The following is a 20,795-nucleotide window of genomic DNA, read 5'->3' as shown; positions in this document are numbered from 1 at the left end:
TTTCATCTGCGATATTAAAAGAATTTGTCTAAACCTAGACCTGAGATAACCTCCCCACCAACATCACCCCTGAAATAAGGAAGAAAAAAAAACATGTCAAAAGCAGATAAACACATAATAAATCACCTCTGGTGGTAATCTTTGACTGTGTAGACACAGATCCGATTTGGAGCTAACGTTACTGCACCGGTGTCAAGCAGCACCTTTTTTCACTTTTTCCCGCCACTCTATCTCTCCATCAGCAATTTTTCCCCCATTATGTAATGGCAAATAAACTGCCTTTGATCTGGCAACCTTTGATCTGCAGGGAGGGTCATTTTTTCACAGAGGGCACAAATTGTACCATCGCACTAAAGCTCATGAGCCTGTTTTGCAGGAATAGAGCCTATTGGCTCATCAGAAAAAGGCTATAGTACAGATATGTGTTCATCATGATACAAAAAGTGAACAGTGGAAATTTACCACTAATGGTGCAAATGTTTTCTTAGGGTCAAGTTGTGTATCTTAAGGAAGCAATTATGCATTTTCCAATGATTGTTCTCCACATTATAAAACAGCCTTTACACTGACATCTTCTGGATTTGAGATGTCAGAGATTTGGTAGTAAACCTGTTTCAAAAACACATGAACATGAACTGGCTCTAGGGAGCACAAAGCAGTTTTATTCTTCATTCTGTGGGTGTAACAATTGATATGAGAATATTAAATATTAATATATGATCACTTTTATGAATTTAATTTGCTACTTTGTTTGCTAGTGATTCTGGAAATTACCAATTGTTCTTTTGTGCATTTACTTTCCCAGCGGAGATCATGTATATTTGTAAGTTTGCTTTATTTAAGTTTGCATACTCTCAGGCCCTGTCCACATTGATCAGTTTATTTTTAAAAACTGAGATTTTCCTCTCTATGTTTTTGAAAATATCCCCCATCCAGATGAATATGGAAATGGCAGCATTGTCATGCCAGTCCTTTAGGAGGCCACGGTAACAAAGAGAGGTGAAAAAACACCACGATGTCCAGATCTGCTATGCCACCAGACAGATGCAGAACCAGAGACAGCAAGGCCAATTTTGTGCTTTGTTTTTATGTTTTAACTTAATAGAATTAATTAAACCCCTTAAGGTAAAGACTTCCTTTGAGGAAACCACCCCTGTGACAGTTTGGTTCTGTTTTTCTGAGAGTGCTGATGTCAGAGAGGAAGAGGATGATGAAGGTGAAGAGCCTGAAATCTCTGGCACGTGTACCGGCTGTATCCGCCTCTAGGAATCACCAGACAAGCTATCAGATTTCAATAAATTCAGCACAGCCACTCGAGAGAGAGGCGCATATCTAATGGTATATCAATTAAAGCCTGATTAGCATAAAATGTGCATTGCAAATGGGGAGGAATAAATTAAAGCATAAAATACATCATCACGTCACTCCAGTGGATCTCAGCTTCCAAAGCTACGAAACCAACCCTTTGCTCTATTTTCGTCTCCTCTTCTTTGTTTCTTTTTTCACCTATTCTATGAAATTAAATCCTTTTTTTTATTTTGCCTTGCCCTCTATTTTATCCTCCTCTGTTCTTCCTTCTTTTGCACTTCCTTCATTTTTCTCATCCTCTTCCCCTTCTTTCCTTTCATCATGCGTTTTTCTCAACATCCCGCTCTTCTGTTCTTTTCCATGCTCTTTATTTCCTTCCCTCTTTGCCCTTTCCTTTTATTTTCTTTTTCTTCTCCTCTCTATACCAGTTATCCTCTTTTATCTTTGGTTCTCTTCTAATTTCAGCTACATTTTCTTCTGTTTTATTGTCACCATTTGTAAACTGTTAATTTTCCCTTCTCTACCTTTGTTTCTCACTACTCCTACACTACTCCTTTTGAAGTGAAATGGGGATATTGTGTGTGTGTGTGTGTGTGTGTGTGTGAGATGAGTATTGCATTGTGAGTGATAGTGTTACTGCAGTGAGGAAGTAGAGGGAGTATGTGTGAATGATGTGCCTGTTTTCCACGGAGAGTAACCGTTCCGGTGGCTTATATAAAAATAAGAAACCGCTCAAATACAAACCGGATTCCAAAAAAGTTGGGACACTAAACAAATTGTGAATAAAAACTGAATGCAATGATGGAGGTGCCAACATCTAATATTTTATTCAGAATAGAACACAAATCACAGATCAAAAGTTTAAACTGAGAGAATGTATCATTTTAAGGGAAAAATGTTGTTTCAAAATTTCATGGCGTCAACAAATCCCAAAAAAGTTGGGACAAGGCCATTTTTTACCACTGTGTGGCATCCCCCCTTCTTCTTACAACACTCAACAGTTGTCTGGGGACAGAGGAGACCAGTTTCTCAAGTTTAGAAATAGGAATGCTCTCCCATTCATGTCTAATACAGGCATCTAACTGTTCAATCGTCTTGGGCCTTCTTTGTCGCACCTTCCTCTTTATGATGCGCCAAATGCTCTCTATAGGTGAAAGATCTGGACTGCAGGCTGGCCATTTCAGTACCCGGATCTTTCTCCTACGTAGCCATGATGTTGTGATTGCTGCAGAATGTGGTCTGGCATTATCTTGTTGAAAAATGCAGGGTCTTCCCTGAAAGAGATAACGTCTAGATGGGTGCATATGTTGTTCTAGAACCTGAACATAGTTCTCTGCATTAATGGTGCCTTTCCAGACATGCAAACTGCCCATGCCACAAGCACTCATGCAACCCCATACCATCAGTGATGCAGGCTTCTGAACGGAGCGTTGATAACAACTTGGGTTATCCTTGTCCTCCCTGGTCCGGATGACATGTCGTCCCAGTGTTTCATAAAGAACTTCAAATCGTGACTCATCTGACCACAGAACAGTCTTCCATTTTGCCACACTCCATTTTAAAAGACCCCTGGCCCAGTGCAAATGTCTGAGCTTGTGGAGCTTGCTTAGAAATGGCTTCCTCTTTGGACTGTAGAGATTCAGCTGGCAACGGCGGATGGCATGGTGGATTGTGTTCACTGACAATGCTTTCTGGAAGTATTCCTGAGCCCATTCTGTTATTTCTTTGACAGTGGCATTCCTATTTGAGGTGCAGTGACGTTTAAGGGCCCGGACATCACGAGCATCCAGTAGAGTTTTACGGCTTTGACCCTTACGCACAGCAATTGTTCCAGATTCTCTGAATCTTTTGATGATGTTATGCACGGTTGATGATGATAACTTAAAGGTCTTTGCTATTTTACGCTGGGTAACACCATTCTGGTATTGCTGCACAACAATGGTGGAATTGGTGATCCTCTTAGCATCTTGGCTTCAGAGAGACACTGACACTCTGAGAAGCTCTTTTTATACCCAGTCATGTTGTCAATTGACCTAATTAGTGTTAATTGGTCTTCCAGCTGTTCGTTATATGCTCAATTTCCTTTTTCCAGCCACTTATTGCTACTTGTCCCACCTTTTTTGGGATTTGTTGACACTGTGAAATTTGAATCAACATATTTTTTCCTTTAAAATGTTACATTTACTCAGATTAAACTTTTGATCTGTCATCTATGTTCTATTACGAATAAAATATTGACATTTGCCATCTCCACATCATTGCATTCAGTTTTTTTCACAATTTGTTTAGTGTCCCAACTTTTTTGGAATCCGGTTTGTAAGTTAGTCTGCAAACTAATATTCATACAGCTCATTAAAAAAGTACAACCTCTTTCTAATTATTTTTAAATGTATGTGCTTTATAAGATGTGCTAGGAGCTATAACTACGAGTCCTCCTGATGGCTACATTACTTGCAGGCATCCACAAGTAGGGCCCCTTATTTTTGCCGCCATGGTTCCATATTCACAAGGTGAAGTCTGCTGTTTTGTACAAAAAAAAGATGTATGAAAACAATAAAAAATATGTATCAGACCAACTCACATAAATATTACAAACGTCATACACTTCCTGCTTCTGATTTAGCAATGGAAAAAAGTAACTGGGCAAATCGGTCCACAGGGACGACCAAAAGGTACAGAACAGTGGAAAAGACGCAAGTGTTAGAGTATTGCAGTATGAATTAGTGTTGCTGCAGTGATGATATTGAGGGTGTGTGTGTGTGAATGACGCTGAGTGTGAGGGTATGGCAGTGTGAATGAGAGTGGTAATGCAATGAGGATATAGTGTTGATGCAGCTGAGTGTGAAAGAGCGCAGAGGAGACAGCCGTCACAGTCTTCAGCTGCAAGGAAGGTGTTTGTGCAGTGCTTTTTTCCTCCCTTTGTAGCACAGCTTGTACCTTGCTTTTAGTGTCTGCTGCTTTTTAAGAGCCAAATATTCTTACTCTGCCTGATATTAGAGAGCAATAGATAGGGAGTGATGGGCAGACAGTAAGAGGTTTAGAGCAAGACACAGAGGAGGGAAGAAAGACGTGAGGAGGTTGGGACAGAAATAGGGAGAGTGATAGGATGAGATAGAAATTAGGACGCAGAGAGAAGGAGAGAGAGGTGAACAAATGATGGGGAGAGAATGTGATTCAGAGAGATGGAAAGATTGGAGAAGAATAAGATGAGGAGGGCGAGATTGATAGGAGAAAGACAGAAGGAGGCAAAGGAGGTGGTGACAGAGAAACTCTCAGAAAAAGCTGACTGTCACTAGGGTAGTACTTTTAACTGTAATAATGGGATGCTTTTCACTGTCGGTGGTATATTTCACTGTCACTGACACATTTTTCATTGTCAACTGAGGTATTACCGTTTATTGCAATAGATTCCATATCCATAGAATCCATAGATTCATTGGGTTAGTAATTTCACTGTAACGAGGGTGGGGCCTTTCACTGTCACTTAGGTGGTACCTTTTGCTGTCACCATGGTGCTCCATTTCACATGTGGTGTGTTTTGTTTAACATCCCCTTCCTTCTCTCTGCTCTTTTTATTTCCCTTTGCTTGGTTCTGTTCCTGTTTCTTTTCTGTCTCCAGTCGGCGAGGTCCACATGTTTTTTTTTTTTTGTTTTCTTTTGTTGACACTAGCATTTTCCCAAGTGTTTTCCCATCCTTATGTTCACTTAGCCACACCCCTGTCACATTCTTTCATTATGTCTCCTCATCTGACTTTCTTCTCTTCAGGTGCCCTTGTGGGTTATTGTGTGCTTTTTGATGTTAATGTTTGTTGGTGTTGGTATCTTTAATGATCTCTATGCAGTCTTTAGTTTATTAATCAAAGTGCATTTCCTGTTTACCGTGTTTATTAAATAATTACTCACCTCAGCACATGCTTTCACGTCTTGCATATTTGCATAGCATTACAGTTACTATATTTTCACTTTAAACTGGGTACATTTCCCTGTCACTAGGGTTGTATATTTAATGCTGTATATACATTACCTTTAGTTAGGGTTGTGGTTGCCAAATTAATACGCAACGAATGTGACTTGTAATGATTCCAGTGTTAAGGTGATTTGGTGGGAAAATATTCTTATCTACAAAAGTTGGGCATTGTATAAATATTTTGAGAACCAGTATGCTAGGGAATATAAATGTAACATCAACAGCTTTAAAAAAAATCTAAATGATTACAATGTCACTGTAATGGTATCGGGCACTGTTTAGCTACACAACCTCCAGATTCTCTGTCCAACTTCCTTGGTCCTGTGGACATGGCCATTCAAACAAATTGAGGGTGGTTCTAGTAGCGGATTGGTAACAGAAGGAGAAAAACTGCGTGTTTTGAATATACAGAAAATGTATGTTTTCAGTGCTTTGTTTTCTGTCGTTGTACAATACACAGCATTGAACACAGGATTATGTCAGAGGTTAAAGTGTAAATGAGAGCAGCCAAATATGTGCAGGAGTGCAATATGAAGAACATATAAGAGTATTATACGTTCTGGACTATGTTCAATTTGACGCACATCCTTTCATTCCTTTAAATTTTTTTGGGCAAATGTCCCTGATACTGGCACAAAGAGCTGTTTTCTGTGTTATGACCTCATCGCTACCCTCTGTGAAACTAAATATTCCACTGGGTGAAAATACATTCAATGTTTTTATTGAGATTTTAAAAAAGAAAAAAAATGATAAAAGAGAAGGTCTGTGACCCTTTACTTTCCCACAGCTTGCTTTGGAACCTGGAGTGATCAGCCAGTGGTCATCATTTAAAATGCAATGTAGAAAAGAGTCTAGGAATACTAATGTTCACACTGAGTTTGGCTTTCAGAATTTTGGCTTTGTCAGAAGTTTGTATTTCAGAACCAGTACAATTAGGCTTCAATCTTTATCAGTATCTGAGCTAATGCTAAAGCTTGAAGTACAGATCAGAAGGAGGAGAGTGTCTGATATGGAGCTATAGAGTCTCTGGCTCAGAGTCTCAATCTCAGGTGGAACAGATCACGGCAGGAAACTTGCAATCTCTCCAACACTAAAGTCACATAGTTAGCAGCCAATACCTCACTGATTATTTTCATGTATCATTTGAAAATTTGAGAATAGCTACACCTTCTAGAATATATATGAGAGAGAGAGAGAGAGAGAGTGGTCAAGTCAGAGTGAGACAGAGGGAGGGAGACTGAGAGACGAGGAAATATAAAAAAAGAAAACAGATAAGGTAAACCAGTGAATGGAGGAACTGTTGCAATGGAGAGAGGCAGAGTGAAAGGATAAAAAGGGGAGGGAGAACAGAGAGAGAAAAGAGATGGATAAAATGTGACAAGAAAGGAAGTTTAAAGGAATAAAAGAGACAAGCAGGACACAGGTAAGTTTGAGACAGGCCACCAAAATTCATCTGCCAAGTGTGAAGTGTTATTGATAAGGCTGCTTCTGGACAGATTACCAGAACTACAGTTACATTTCTAAACATTGCATCTCTGATACAACACTGATGCAATCTAAAGAAAGTGGGGAATCAGTAATGTGACATGGATAAAGGCTGGCCCACAGTACACTGTACGGCTAAAAGTCTGCTCCTCTAGTTGTTCTTCTAAACTGAAAGTTATTATTAGGATGCTTAATCTCCTTTTAATGCAATAACAGCTTTAGAACATTGCTGTGAAGATTTGATTGAAGTTTTTTTTTTTTTTTTGATGGAGATATATAAATTGTGTGCATACAGTAATCTCACTGGTGAATCATTAATCTCTCTCTCTCTCTGTCTGTACAAAATTATATGGAATACATTCATTCATTGTCTTAAACCACTTGTCCAGTTCAGGAGTTTGGTGTGTTCTCCCTGTGTCCGCCTGGGTTTCCTCCGGGTGCTCCGGTTTCCTCCCAGGGTTCAAAAACACACGTTGGTAGATGGATTGTCTACTCAAGAGTGTCCATAGGAGAGTGTGTGTGTGTGTGTGTCGCCCTGTGAAGGACTGGTGCCCCCTCCAGGGGTTTTCCCGCCTTGCGCCCAATGATTCCATTTAGGCTCTGGACCCACTGCGACCCTGAACTGGATTTCTCATTAAAAACTCTTTGAAAAGCAGTGTAGCAATGCCTGCACTAATGTGGCAGAACAGTTTTAGCCTCTACTCATCACTAGAGTTGTACATCACAATAAATAAATATGTATACTCTAAGGCTGTGCCATATTGTTTTGTTCATCGTAATATTGTCAAAAAAACTATATTGTGATAATAGTGATATTCTGAATTGTCTGCATAATAACTCAGCACAACAACTATTGTGTTTGTTTTGTTATTTACTGTGAAGCTTTAAGGTTATTTTGGCAAACTACATGTTCTGCACTTTAGTGGTGTGGTATATTTTTATGCTACATTATTTTATACAGAATCAGAATCTTGGTAAATTATTGTTGTTTACAAAATTTATTTTGTCGCTTCTTTATATTTGATTATTTTGTACTGTTTTCTGTACATTTGTAGTAAAATAGAATTTTTAAATAAATAAAACCATTTAATGCTAATGATTTTATATATATATATTTATTATTTATAATATAATATATATATATAATATAGTGTAATTAATATTAATATAACATTGATTTTGTTGCATTAGTGTGTTCTTGAAATTAATGAAAGTACTTTTCAGTGTTTTATTCATATCACCAAGAATATCATTATCACAAAAACACCCTGAAATATTGTGATATTATTTCAGGGCCATATAGCCTGCCCCTAGTATACACATGTAAGATCAGCCACAATAATAGACACGCTGAGAGATGACATATGCAATGGTATGTTTCAAGGAATGGCATGAAGTAATGCAAGGCAGAACACATGGGGTCTCATTTGGACTCCTGGAAGGATGTGGTAGCAAATCGTACACTAATCAGCCAAAACATTAAAAATTTGTGCCTACACTCTACACTCAGGTCATAAAACTAATTTAATATAAGGTAAACATGGATAAACACAAAATGTATCTTTTAAATGGTAATTTATTAGAAATAAATTTGTATTTTATATTGTTAAAACTTTTTTACCAGTTTGAGAAAAGAATGGCCCCTAAATCTAATCATATTTTGCAGTAACTGTACAGTAAGGCTTTAACATTGCTGCACAATTTCAGCCCACACTTTTGTGTAACTATTTTAGTTCGGGTACACTTTCGAATGTAAACTGCCTTATTAACGTCTTGCCACTGCATCTCAATGGGCTTTTATACACATCCAGTTAAAGCTTGACATAAAGCATGGTGACACTGGGCTCATTTACAATTGCTCCATTTCATTGCATACTTTTTTTTAATAGAGACTGTACAAATGATGTGCGTGTGTAATTGAAAGTCTTCAAGGTCCATAGTGGCTGCACTTTGTATATAGATTGCATTGGGGAAAAAAAAATAATTCAGGTTATAAAAAATGATTTTTGACATTGCAGCGTTAACTAAAGTGATGGGTGTATTCCCATTCATCTGCTCTAAGCAGAGATTCATAAGAACACTCTTTGGAGGACCATGTTCCTTTGATCTTAAAATAAGTGTGAAAACACTAACAGACGAGAGCTTAAAAGAGGGACGCAGCCACTCTTTGCCCCTCTGAAAGGGAACAATCGATCATAGATCTCAGAAGAAAGTCGCCTCCTGTTCTGATGCTAAATTGCAAACAAATGAGTTCTTGTTAACCATGTGCTCAGGGCTGTGTCCTTCAGTAGTTTCCACATGTCTTTGATCTTTAACTCACCACAAATCAGCCATGCCATTTCAGTCCTTTTCTGTTTCTCTCCATCTTTCCCTCTATTTCTCTCGCTCCCCTTCCTACTCCTGACCCCACCCTTCTTCTCTCACTTTCATTTATCTCCCATCCCACTTAATTCTCTCTATCTTTATCTCCATTAGACACCTTCCTCTCTCACATTCCTTCTTCCCCCCCCCCCACTCTCTCTCTCTCTCTCTCTCTCTCTCTTACACAAACACACACACACACACACACACACACACAGGCAAGCGCACACACACACTATGCCTCAAACTGACTTGAGGCAATTAGGCTACTTCTAGTAAGACTCATTGGGATTATTCTGAAGGGTAAGTGAGTCTTCAGAACAGTCACAGTTGGCAACCGTCAAACTGCCCAGTGCTGCTCTCTGTCCACTCTTCTCTGACGGCAGCTCTGGGAGCCCAGAGGGTTTCTCGTCTCACTGATGAGCACTTCTAGATGTCTAACCAATTCCATTCTGTTAGCTTTGACCATTACAAGAGTGTAATACAAAGGTCAGACCTGAAGGAGGGATGTACTCTTTGAAGCCCCTCACTGGAATTCCGCTACATGGGATGTCTGAAAATATTAGGTATAATACAAGAGTTAGAATTTTCTTATTTCATTTTTATAAACCAAGGTCCAAGACAAAACTAGTGTATTTTTGCTGTGACCAAAATACATGCATTTTCAAATTATTAACTGTCATGTGGGAGGCATTGAGGTAGGATGCAAGTACAAAGTATTAATGAGGTCAGTAACTGATTTTGGAGGATTATTTGTGGATCAGAAACACCAACTAATATCTCCCAAATGTGTTGAATGGGGCTTAATTACTCCAGACAACAGAGGTCTGCTGCTCTGCTCCACAGCTCAATACTTTGGGTGAGGGGGGCTTTATACAGTTCTAGCACATGCCTGGCATTGAGTCTTGGGCTGAAGAAGCAGAGCTGCTCCTTTCCCTTGGCAATCATAGAAATGTGTGTGCGCATAATTGAACATCTGTGTTCAGAATGGATGTACATTAAATTCACTATTTAGAAGTTGCATCCAAAATGTTTAGGCAATATATAGCTTTGTTCGTTATTCATCAACAGATAAACTGAGACCAGGCAGATACAACTAAGCGATGAAGTTTCTGTGGTGAAGTTTGTGTTGTTCCTTCTATATCTAGTTTCCAATGGGGCTTGTAGAGCACTGAATGTTAAAGATAATGTGGTTATACAGTGTGTATTTTTAGCGTTTCCACTAGATTTTGAATTGCAAATGTGGTGTTAGCCAAAGGCAACAATTATCACACAAACTGAACTTCTTTCCTAGATACCAAAAATAGATGTAGCTACACAGACAAAGTGACAGCCTGAAACCTAAAACAAGGTTATCACTTGTTCAAGCCAAAATTGTAAAGGGGAGCACTGGGAAGTTGGCCTTACTCTTAAATTGAATCTTTTTGGCTGGGGTAAACCACAAATCTTCTAAATAAAATACAAATAAAATTTAAATAAAAATAAAATTTGTCAAATGTCTTTATAATGAGTGATTTATACTACTGTAAGGTGCACTCATTACTGACACATCTCTAATGGAATGGGACACTTTGAAGCAGTTGTACATGAGCCTAAATTCACCCTGCCCAATTCACTTTTTGGACTGTAGGAGTATAGATACCACCCTGAGTCATGGAGCTCCATCCATTACTTTTGGGATGAGGTAGAGTAGTATAAGTCCTGCTCATCTACTCTTTTTGAACTGCTGCTATCGTAATACCACTGAACCGCTTTACGTACCAAAGGTCCAGACAATCTGTGACATCAGCTGGATAGATGCTTGCATTAGCCAGCACTGCAGGGAGTGATTAAGATAGAGGGTCATTCTACCCACCCAGAGAACTCCCAGTCTTGGATAGCTGTGATAGGGCCAACACTTAGACTCCACTCTGACGCTTGTCTTTAGCGTGCATAGACATTTGATATTGAAAGGACCATTAGAAATGCTTAGGAATTAATTAGAAAAATATATTTACATTTAGCTGGTGTTAGAACTTAACTACGTTGTGGATTTTTGTGGTCTTCTGAAGAAACATGCAGGTTTTGGGAACAGTGACCATATGCTAATCATTCCCTATCCTCAAAGAAAATGAGACAATCATACTTGCACTTGATGGAAAAGCCGGATTCAAATCCAATATCATACTGATTTGGTGAGTTGAATTGGATCCTGCAATGCAATGGCACTGATAGTTTCTGAGGATTCAGATCCAGTGTGGAGAGCGAATCAAGATCATATTCCTGCAGAAGCCACACCATTTCATCCATGTCATCTTGATATCGCTGTTCCCAATTTTTTGGCCTAATTATTATACCGAAAGCATGCTGTAGGCCCATTGTTCCACCAGACATTCAGACAAAATCCCAGTAATAACCTCAACTAGGGAAAAAGAAACAGATCTTTAAAGAAGCAATTATTCATTGACTCTTCTTCACTTTATGAAATAGGGTTTATATTGACATATTTTGGCTTTTATGTGTCAAAAATTGTTAGAAATTTAAAGGAAGGTAGGTAAGATTTGGGATTTTTGCTTCTGGGGCTCCCCTTGTGTAATTCATTCTAACATAATTTTTACAGCACTGTACTGAAATCAGTGCAGAGGGGAGGGATGGGGTGGTTTGGTTTCCCAACCTCCAAAAGTTACATAGTGCAGTTTCTGCAGTGCTGAGCCAAAAGTAGCCACAAAAGAAGCTCTGTTCTTCCTATTAGAGCTCAGTGGAAGATCACAATATTGAAGCTGTAATTTTACAATAAAGACATCACATAGTGTTCCTTTTAATTTAAACATGGCCAACTGTGTGGGAACGCACACAGAGTATAAGCTTGTTCATTCAGGAACTACAAATCAATTTTATTTTTAACATGTTGGAATTACCAATTAAGAAAGAGAAAAATATTATTTATTATATTTGTGTTACTTTACTTTTGGTGTTAGAAATAATTCTGATGGCATCTTTAATTTATAGGACAAAATGTATACATCAGTAAAAGCATCAGGGCATTATGTGGTAATTCCAAGCAGCGTAAGAAGTGTGCAACAGCAGCCCCCAAAGCAAGGGATTAATAATGAGAGAAGATGAAGGACCACAAGCCCCAGGCTGATGGAGCAATGGAGGATCCCCCTCCTTTTGCATATGCTTCCAACTGCATCATGCATGAGGCGGCATGCCATTAAAGATTTAAAAAATCACAGACCCTCACTATCAAAGTCACGCCATGCTAATCCCGCCAGTTCCTCCCAGCAATCATGTCGCCACCATCTCAAAGGCAAAAGCATGAGAACAACAGCAACAACAACAACAAAAAAACTGGTTTTGCTTGCAATATTCATACTTTTTGTCCATTTTTGTCGGCAATTGCCTTCTGTTAGTGAGGACAGTGTGCCCCGTCCAGGGTGGCATTAAAAATGTGTCCACTAGAATGAGAATATGCTAATTCTAAAGCAAAGGGACGCTAATGAGCAGCAAGCTCAAAGAGAATGGAGGACTATAGGGTGAATATTAAGCAGCCGTTTTAATTGCTTTGAAAGTCAATTTATAGAGATCATTCCGTCACGTTCTCCGGTGTCCAGACGAGACGCCCATGAAGAAACTCCCTGCAAGAGAATCTCTAAATCTTCCCGCTGTAATTAGCATTTAACTCTGCAGACAAGGTTTTCCAATCCCATTCTGCCCCACTTTTCTTCCATTTACAAGCCTTTCCCAGTTATCAAAATGACATTTTTAGGACGTCCTAAAAACATTCTTTAAAGTTGCAAGGACGTTATTATGTTATTTAGCTGGGGCTCCTAGAAAATGTTCATAGGACATCTTTTCTTACATCATGTTATAACCAACATGGAACAATACTTGTCTTGTACAGATTTAATATGTTCCTAGAATGTCTTTTCGGCATAGATGTCCTTTTGCAAAAATACATTATGCAGTGAACCAAAACCACTGGACAACTTTGTAGAACAAAGCACACATTCAAGAAACATTCAAGCCATTTTTTGGCACCAAATATTAATTATTTAATATTTTCAAATACTTTTCTATAAAACTAACATTGAAGAACCCAAATTGCTTTGTAGTCCCTGAATAAACGAGTTTTTGTTCCATAGAATGGTTCTCACATGAGGGCAGGATAGGCATATATGATACCTCTGATACCTCCCAGCCACAACGTGTCAGTATAAAGGCTGTTTTATGACATGAAGAAGAATCACTGGAGAATATGTCTCATTGCAAAAGGAGCCCTATTCTCAAAATAGCTCTACTTTATTGACTAGAAATTGTCCTTCACTCTGGTGATAAATAAAATAAAATAAAATAAAAACAACACAATAAAGCCTCCCTTAGATCAGGACAAAGCAGATGTAACATGAGTGGGAGGCTATTGTTCCAAAATGGAGATTTTTAAAGTGAGGAAAGTTGTTTGGGATGTTAGCCATGAGTGCGCTGAAGTGCCAGTCATTTCCAGCAGTGGAGCTGGGTCACGTTCCTGCTGGCTCCCAAGGCTGAGATTAAACTCTCAGTCACTGGTGCACTCAAGCCTGAAGCTCTCCAGCCATCCAGCACCCAACGCTCCAATCGTCATTCCAATTAAGAGCCAGGCCCAAGGGGAGCACAGCTGACCCCCTGCCCTCCCTATTCTCCTCTCCCTTCTCCTCCTACTCACTCCTCTGCCAGGTCTGCTACAATGTTGCACATAAGCAAAAACCAAGCTAAGGGAAAACATGTTCAAACAAGACTCTATATAGGGCACACATCAACACTGATGAGAGCAGTTCACTGCGGTCAAACGCTCCAAGAAATAAAGTGCAGCATCAGAGTAAAGGGATGTCGGGTATAGCACAGTCATGGCATGCACAAAACAATGTAATCTGTATGGACTCTGATATTATGAAGCAAATAGTTGCTGTCATCTGAAGTTCAAAGTTTTAAGCCCCAATGATGCCACAGCATCCAGGTGTTCAAGACTCCATAAGTAGCTTAACCCTCTCAGCATATTTTCTCCGCAAATCTGTTAAAAAATAAAAAATAACTGGGCAGTTAGTGTACCCAGCAGCTGGTAGTGTCACAGTCACACAGCTCCAGGGGTCTGGAGGTTGTGGGTTCGATTCCCACTCCGGGTTACTGTCTCTGAGGGGTTGCTGTGTTCTCCCAGTGTCTGCATGGGTTTCCTCCGGGTGCTCCGGTTTCCTCCCACAGTCCAAAAAAACGTTGGTAGGTGGATTGGTGACTCAAAAGTGTCTGTGTGTGTGAGTGAATGTGGGTGTGAGTCTGTGTTGCCCTGTGAAGGACTGGCGCCCCCTCCAGGGTGTATTCCCGCCTTGTGCCCAATGATTCCAGGTAGGCTCTGGACCCACCGCGACCCTGAATTGGATAAGTGGTTACAGATAATGATCGAATGAATGAATGTAAACACACATGGCTGCTGTTGAGTTCAGAGTGGAGGTTACATTATATTCATTCATTGTCTGTAACTGCTCATTCAGTTCAGGGTCGCAGTGGGTCTGGAGCCTACCCGGAATCACTGGGCACAAGGCAGGAACACACCCTGGAAGGGGCACCAGTCCTTCACAAGGCAACACGCACATTCACACCTACAGACACTTTTGAGTCACAAATCCACCTACCAACGTGTGTTTTTGGACTGTGGGAAGAAACCGGAGCGGAACTCCTCACAGACAGTCACATGGAGCGGGACTCGAACCCACAACCTCAAGATTCCTGGAGCTGTGTGACTGTGACACTACCTGCTGAACCACTGTGCTGCTCGATGGCATTATATTTATGTTAAAATACTTTCAGTCCCCCCCCCCCTTCCTCTCTCTCTCATTCTCTTTCTCTCTCTCTCTCTCACACACACACATAAACACACACACACACACACACACTGGTGTTAATCTTTTACATTGATTCTTTTATTTTACGTTTAAAAATCCATTACGTAAAGCTTCAGTCTTAAGGACTATGCAATTAATCATGATTAATTGCAGCAAACTTTGCAATTAATTAGTGTAAATTCATGTTAATTGATATAAATTCATAGCATCTAAACATAAAAACATAAAAAGCTATGCAGGTTTGGGCCTGAATGGATTGACACGTAATGATGCCATTCCTTCAGATGACACACAAAACTCCTGACACAAAAAGGGCAGTGGTGTTAACCTGATGCCTCCTGCTAAGTCTCCTGTTGTAGCCATTTCTGGCTTCCTACTTCCAACTCATGCTCTGTGTGAAAGCTGATGTGTGGTGAACGCACTATCCCATCATCCAGGTGGATGCTGCACATTGGTGAAGTTCCCCTAAAGTCCCAAAATAAAGTAAACTCTCTCTGAGAGTCTACAAATGTGCTTTGTAAGTTTATGTCTTCCATTATTCATCATTCGGGGTTAATGTAATTAAATTAATTTGAATGATGTATGTTGGTGAATGTGGCATGACACCTCTAAACCTGCCACTGGTGCCCTCAGTAATAATCTTTTGTGTACTGTGCGTACAATTCTTTTTTTGAATGGTTTTTGTTCAATTTTTAAAACATTTTTTTAAATAAAATTGTAACACAGCAGATCAGTTGAATTTTTATTGAATAATTTGCTTGAGAATGAGATGCGATTTTGGCTGTGTATGCTGTGTGCTCAATGTGAACCCTCCCCCACCCCTCGCTGAGTGTATTCATTCAGTATTCATCTCGCCATCTTTTTTATTATAGGCTGTGTATTTTTTAAATATACTGCTTTAATAAATAACTATTTGCTAAATTGCATTGTATTTTTATAGCATTCTAGTAAATGGAGTATGGCTGCATTTTTATTTGTAATTATCTGTCCTTCTTGATTGAGACACAGTTCTGTTGAGTCAGATCTCGAGCTGGAGAACGAGGGAGACAAGGGGAACGTGAGGGAGGTGAGTAATGCTTAAATACGGCAGGTGGTATACAATGCGCACTTGTGCATACTATGAAGTTTGATCCTGTTAGTGCCCCTGAAACCAGCAGCTCATTTTCAAATATAGTGCAAACAACAATAAAAGGAAAAAATGAAGTTACATGGGTTTGTGTTGACAGCGACAAAATTGAAGTAAAGGAGTGATATACAGTCATAGAGGAGTCAGACGAAGAAGCTAGTTTTTCTGGAAACAGCTCTCTTGTACAGTATGTGCGTGGTTTTCCAGGAAATGTAGCACATACAAACTAACATGCCTTATTCAAAAGCCTCTTTTTTTCTGCAAGTGTTCATTTTCTTTCAAAACGAGCCCCATTCCATTCACCTTCAGTCAATCTCTGCTCCTTCGACAACTGGACAATTACAATATTTATGAGGCCTTCACTTGACAGAGAAGCCTATTTCACCTCTCTGTCCTTCACTCTTTCTTTCTACCTCTCTCTCTCTTTCTATTTCTCTCTTTCCCTCATTGTCAGACCCCCCCTTCTTATTTCTCCTCTTTTATTCTCTTCTTTCTCCTTCCTGCTTTTGGATGGATTTATTTTAATGAAAAGCACACCAGAGAATCATTCAACCATTTGCCACTGTAATTTCTATAACACAATGACATGAATAACTATGAGTTGACTGCAGGGAAAGTGCTGATGGCTCTGGGAATAAATACATTTATAAAGCCCAGACCTCTCCTCCTGCAGCTCCACACATTTACAATAAATCACTCTAATTGATTGAAAAATAAAACGTCCAGTGGGCTGACCTTAGAGAACGGAGGGATGAGGAAGGAAGACTGAACGAAGGTTGAAGGGAGCAGGAGAAGAACCGGCGGCCAATCTTTCCAATCGGACATCTAATCAAATATTTCTGCCAATAGTTAACAGCTCTGCGTGACATTGTGACCTATGCTGAAGCAGTAGTCCACACCTCAGCGCTCTCATTACCTTATTACCATCTGCATGGAGATAGCGGTGGAATAGCAATAACTACAGGAGCACCATCAAGACGTCAATTATTAGCTTTAGCAGCACGTAGTGGAGGGATGATTCATTCACTGAGTGCAGGCTGCTGCTGGAAGATTTACCTGTTTCTCTTTAGCCATCATTTTCCCTTCCCTTTCCCCAAGGGCATCTGCATCCTATGCAGACGCAGCCCTCCTGCAGAGGAAAGCAACAATTTAAGGTCAGCTCTCCCAAGATTTAGATTAAATTTGCCTACAAAATCTGGAGGATGCGTGCTGATGTTTAAAGTCATTTACAATAGTGTGGTCCTACATATAAAATTACACGTTCAGCCACAAGATTAAAACCACAGAGATGTGAATAACATTGATTATATCATTACAATACCACTTAGCAAGGAGTGGGCCATGTTAGACAGCGTGTGTTCAGCCAGTTCTTGAGTTTGTGCTGGAAGCAAAATGGGTGAGCGTAAGGAACAGTGCAAAAGTTTACAGGGGCCACATTGTGATGGTTAATATATTTTAGTCAGAACATCTCCAAAATGGCAATTATGTGATGTATTCCAAGTATTCAGTTGTGTTCCAGTATAACAGCGGAATGTCCTTGCTTTGATAGAATTTAAAACTTTAGTTTTTTTTGTTTGTTTTCTCTGCAGTCACTTCATGCAATCATTAGGCAATTGCCCTTCATTAGGCAATTATGTGAAGCCTTTAAATACATCATGGATGATTGTTTTCAATCATATTATCAATGAGAGAATATGACAATGAACATCATTTCAAGTGCCCAGCAGGGGCATAGTCACGGGTGGAATTGGTTGGACTATGGTAATTCCCCATGTGAGTGTTCATGAGAGTGTAACGACTAACCTTCCTGACTGTTCCATGCACATTTCCAGAACAGCTGGTTACACTTCCCCACAGTTTCTAGTAGTACTGGTCTGGTTACTCTGTATCTACAAGCTTTCAGATGCAGAAATACAGACATAATAAAGTACAGACAGAAAGCTCTATGTGTAGTCCTATTTGTATTTAACATTGACTATGAATAAGCCTTTAGTCAAGGTTTGTCAACATTATGCTAGCTTACAAGTCAGGGAATGAAAAGTATGAAACCCCCAAGTATTAATACTAGAAAATGTGTTTTCACACATGAAAATCTGAACCAAAGTTCATGTTTTGTTTTAATGTGTACAATTTTGTTTCTGGCAATTTTTGGTCATCATCACCTTTATGCTGCATCTCCCCATACTTAAAGGGAACATTTACAATTGTGGGCAATCACACTTCTCTCTGGTTGTTTACATTCTGAAGCAAAGCTTCTTTTAATGTGGAACGGTGTGTTTTGGGGGGACGACAAATGTTTGTACATGGATGGATTTAAATTGTCTGTAAATTTGTATCCGTTATTTGAATTACCACAGAGACTCATTTGTAACTTTAGTTTAGTTTAATTTTGTAACATTTATGGTAATACAGTTAGAAATTTGGAGACATTTCCACCTTAAGTGATCCAAAACAGCAAAAATAAGTATATTTTACCAACCTATGGAGTAAAAATAGAGCTATATCCTCAATTATGTTATCCCTCCGTTGTCTAAAATATTCCAGATGCCTCTGCTTTGAGCAGAGAGAGATTGAAAGAGAGGAAGACTAGCATATCGGACTAAGCAAGTTTGTCTTTTCACTCATTTACAGACACTGGGGCTTCATTAATCCCCTATTACTGACTTCCAGCACACTGGACTGGGGAGCTAGCAAGGAGACACCTTCTGAATTTTATAAAAAGTGTTTTGTGATTACAATCCTGAACTTTGCCTTTAACACAAATTAATTATATATGGGACATGTATGGTTTCATATGTATTATTTACCATTTAGTACTGCTAATTATTTTGCTCAAATAAACATTTATGTCTTATGTAAGGCACAAACATGTACATATCTTACTTTTACACTTTCTACTTTTTAGCAGCTCCTTATTCGAAGTTATCATTCCAAATGAAGTGGCTGAACTCTTGGCACAGGCTGATTAATGCTGTGCCCCAAACTACACAAGCCTGCACTTTAACTTTTATACAACAAGTGCCAATCTAGTAATTATGCAGTATGTTTTATATCCTGTGTGCTAGTGTACAGTTTGGGTTAAAGCAGAAGTAACAGGGTCGGAATTTAAGTTGTTTAAATTTTAGTTGTTATTTATATATTATAAGGTAGGTATTGCAGGTGGGGTGCGAGGAATCTGAAGAAATTACCTTTTTTTATGCCTGTCTTTATTAATGCCTTTCTGTTTTGCCAATAAAGCTTACTCAATAAAAATCACCCACTCACAATGGATTCATTAATATACTAAAATAACATTAGATAGAAGACCAAAAAAATGTAACTTGCCTGGAAAGAAAATATGCTTTTTTTCACAAACTTTTATTTTGAAAATGCGCCACCGAGATTGCCGTGTTTTGGCAGCAAGTCAGACACAGGGTGGATCTTCTTTTAGCCTTTATTAAGGCACCTGTTCAGATATATAGCTGCTCCAAACATCAGCTTCACTGGCCTCCGTTTCACCATCAGAGTCTGGTTTATAAAGTTTATAAAGTGTTTACCAGCTCTGGACTTGAGGTCAGTAACGAGAGCATAACAGATAACAATGTCGCATAATTACAGTTATGAAACAGCTTGTATTTAACTATTAGGGAAACAGAGGAAGATCTGAGAGTTAGTGAGCGTTAATATCAGCTGTGTTCAGGTGGTGAGAAAGCACTCTAAACATTTTCTGTATTTCTGAACATTGTTGTTAATGTTGTATCTGGTGTTATAATGTTAAGCTACTGATTTAGAGACAGAAGTTTCTGTTATGTAAATGAATTAGAAATTTGTAAATTTGCATGTGTATTTTATTACAAATTTTTGGGGGCGATATGGTACAGGTGGGGCGTGGAAATTCCCCTTTCATCTTAGGTGGGGAATGATAAAAAAGTTTGAGAACCACTGGTTGAAAGTCCGGACCAAGCAAGGCATGTGTGAAAGCACCATCAGTCTAATAACAGATGTATGACTGCAAGAGCTAAGCAGGAGAGAAGATTGTGTTCTATATTGCAAAGATTCCCAACTACCAGGCTGCTGCCTGTGTATTCTTTGATAACAGGACACAACAAGCAGTGGGAGGTATTAATCTAACTGCTGAAATCCACTATTTTATTACTTTATAAAACATTTCCCATAAATATTATTACAGCACAACCACATGGCACAAAAAGCAATTAAGGGAAATACACTCCAAGAGAGTCGCCATGTAATGCATGCAGACAGACCCTCAAGGTAGGCTTTTATACTGTGTTCTCAAAGTTTTTTATTCATTTTTTCAGCTTCTCATATGTATAATAATGAGTTTAGTCGGGCATGATGACTGTTTGATGGGCCTGCAGAGACTAACCATCCTCCCCTAACAGCTCTCTTACTGGTCAGTGAAGGATTGTGCAACGTTAATCGTAAATGTGATGTGTGAATGTGAATAACTGAGTGAAGAATATTTTTGTGATTGGATGGAGAACCTCCACACAATGTTCTAGAAGAGAACCAGTAGGGATCATTTACACTATATACATTTTGAACCACACACACACACACACTTCTTTCTGGCACAAAGTTTTTTTCAGAGTGTTAAAATCAGAGGGTGGCAAAAACCTCCAACCCTGAATTATTTTTATTATTATTATTATTATTATTATTATTATTAAAATGTGCTTTCAGTTTGAACTTATAA

Source organism: Hoplias malabaricus, chromosome 4, assembly GCF_029633855.1.
Source record: "Hoplias malabaricus isolate fHopMal1 chromosome 4, fHopMal1.hap1, whole genome shotgun sequence".
Classification (NCBI taxonomy): Eukaryota; Metazoa; Chordata; class Actinopteri; order Characiformes; family Erythrinidae; genus Hoplias; species Hoplias malabaricus.
Note: the sequence above shows the minus strand (reverse complement) of the source record.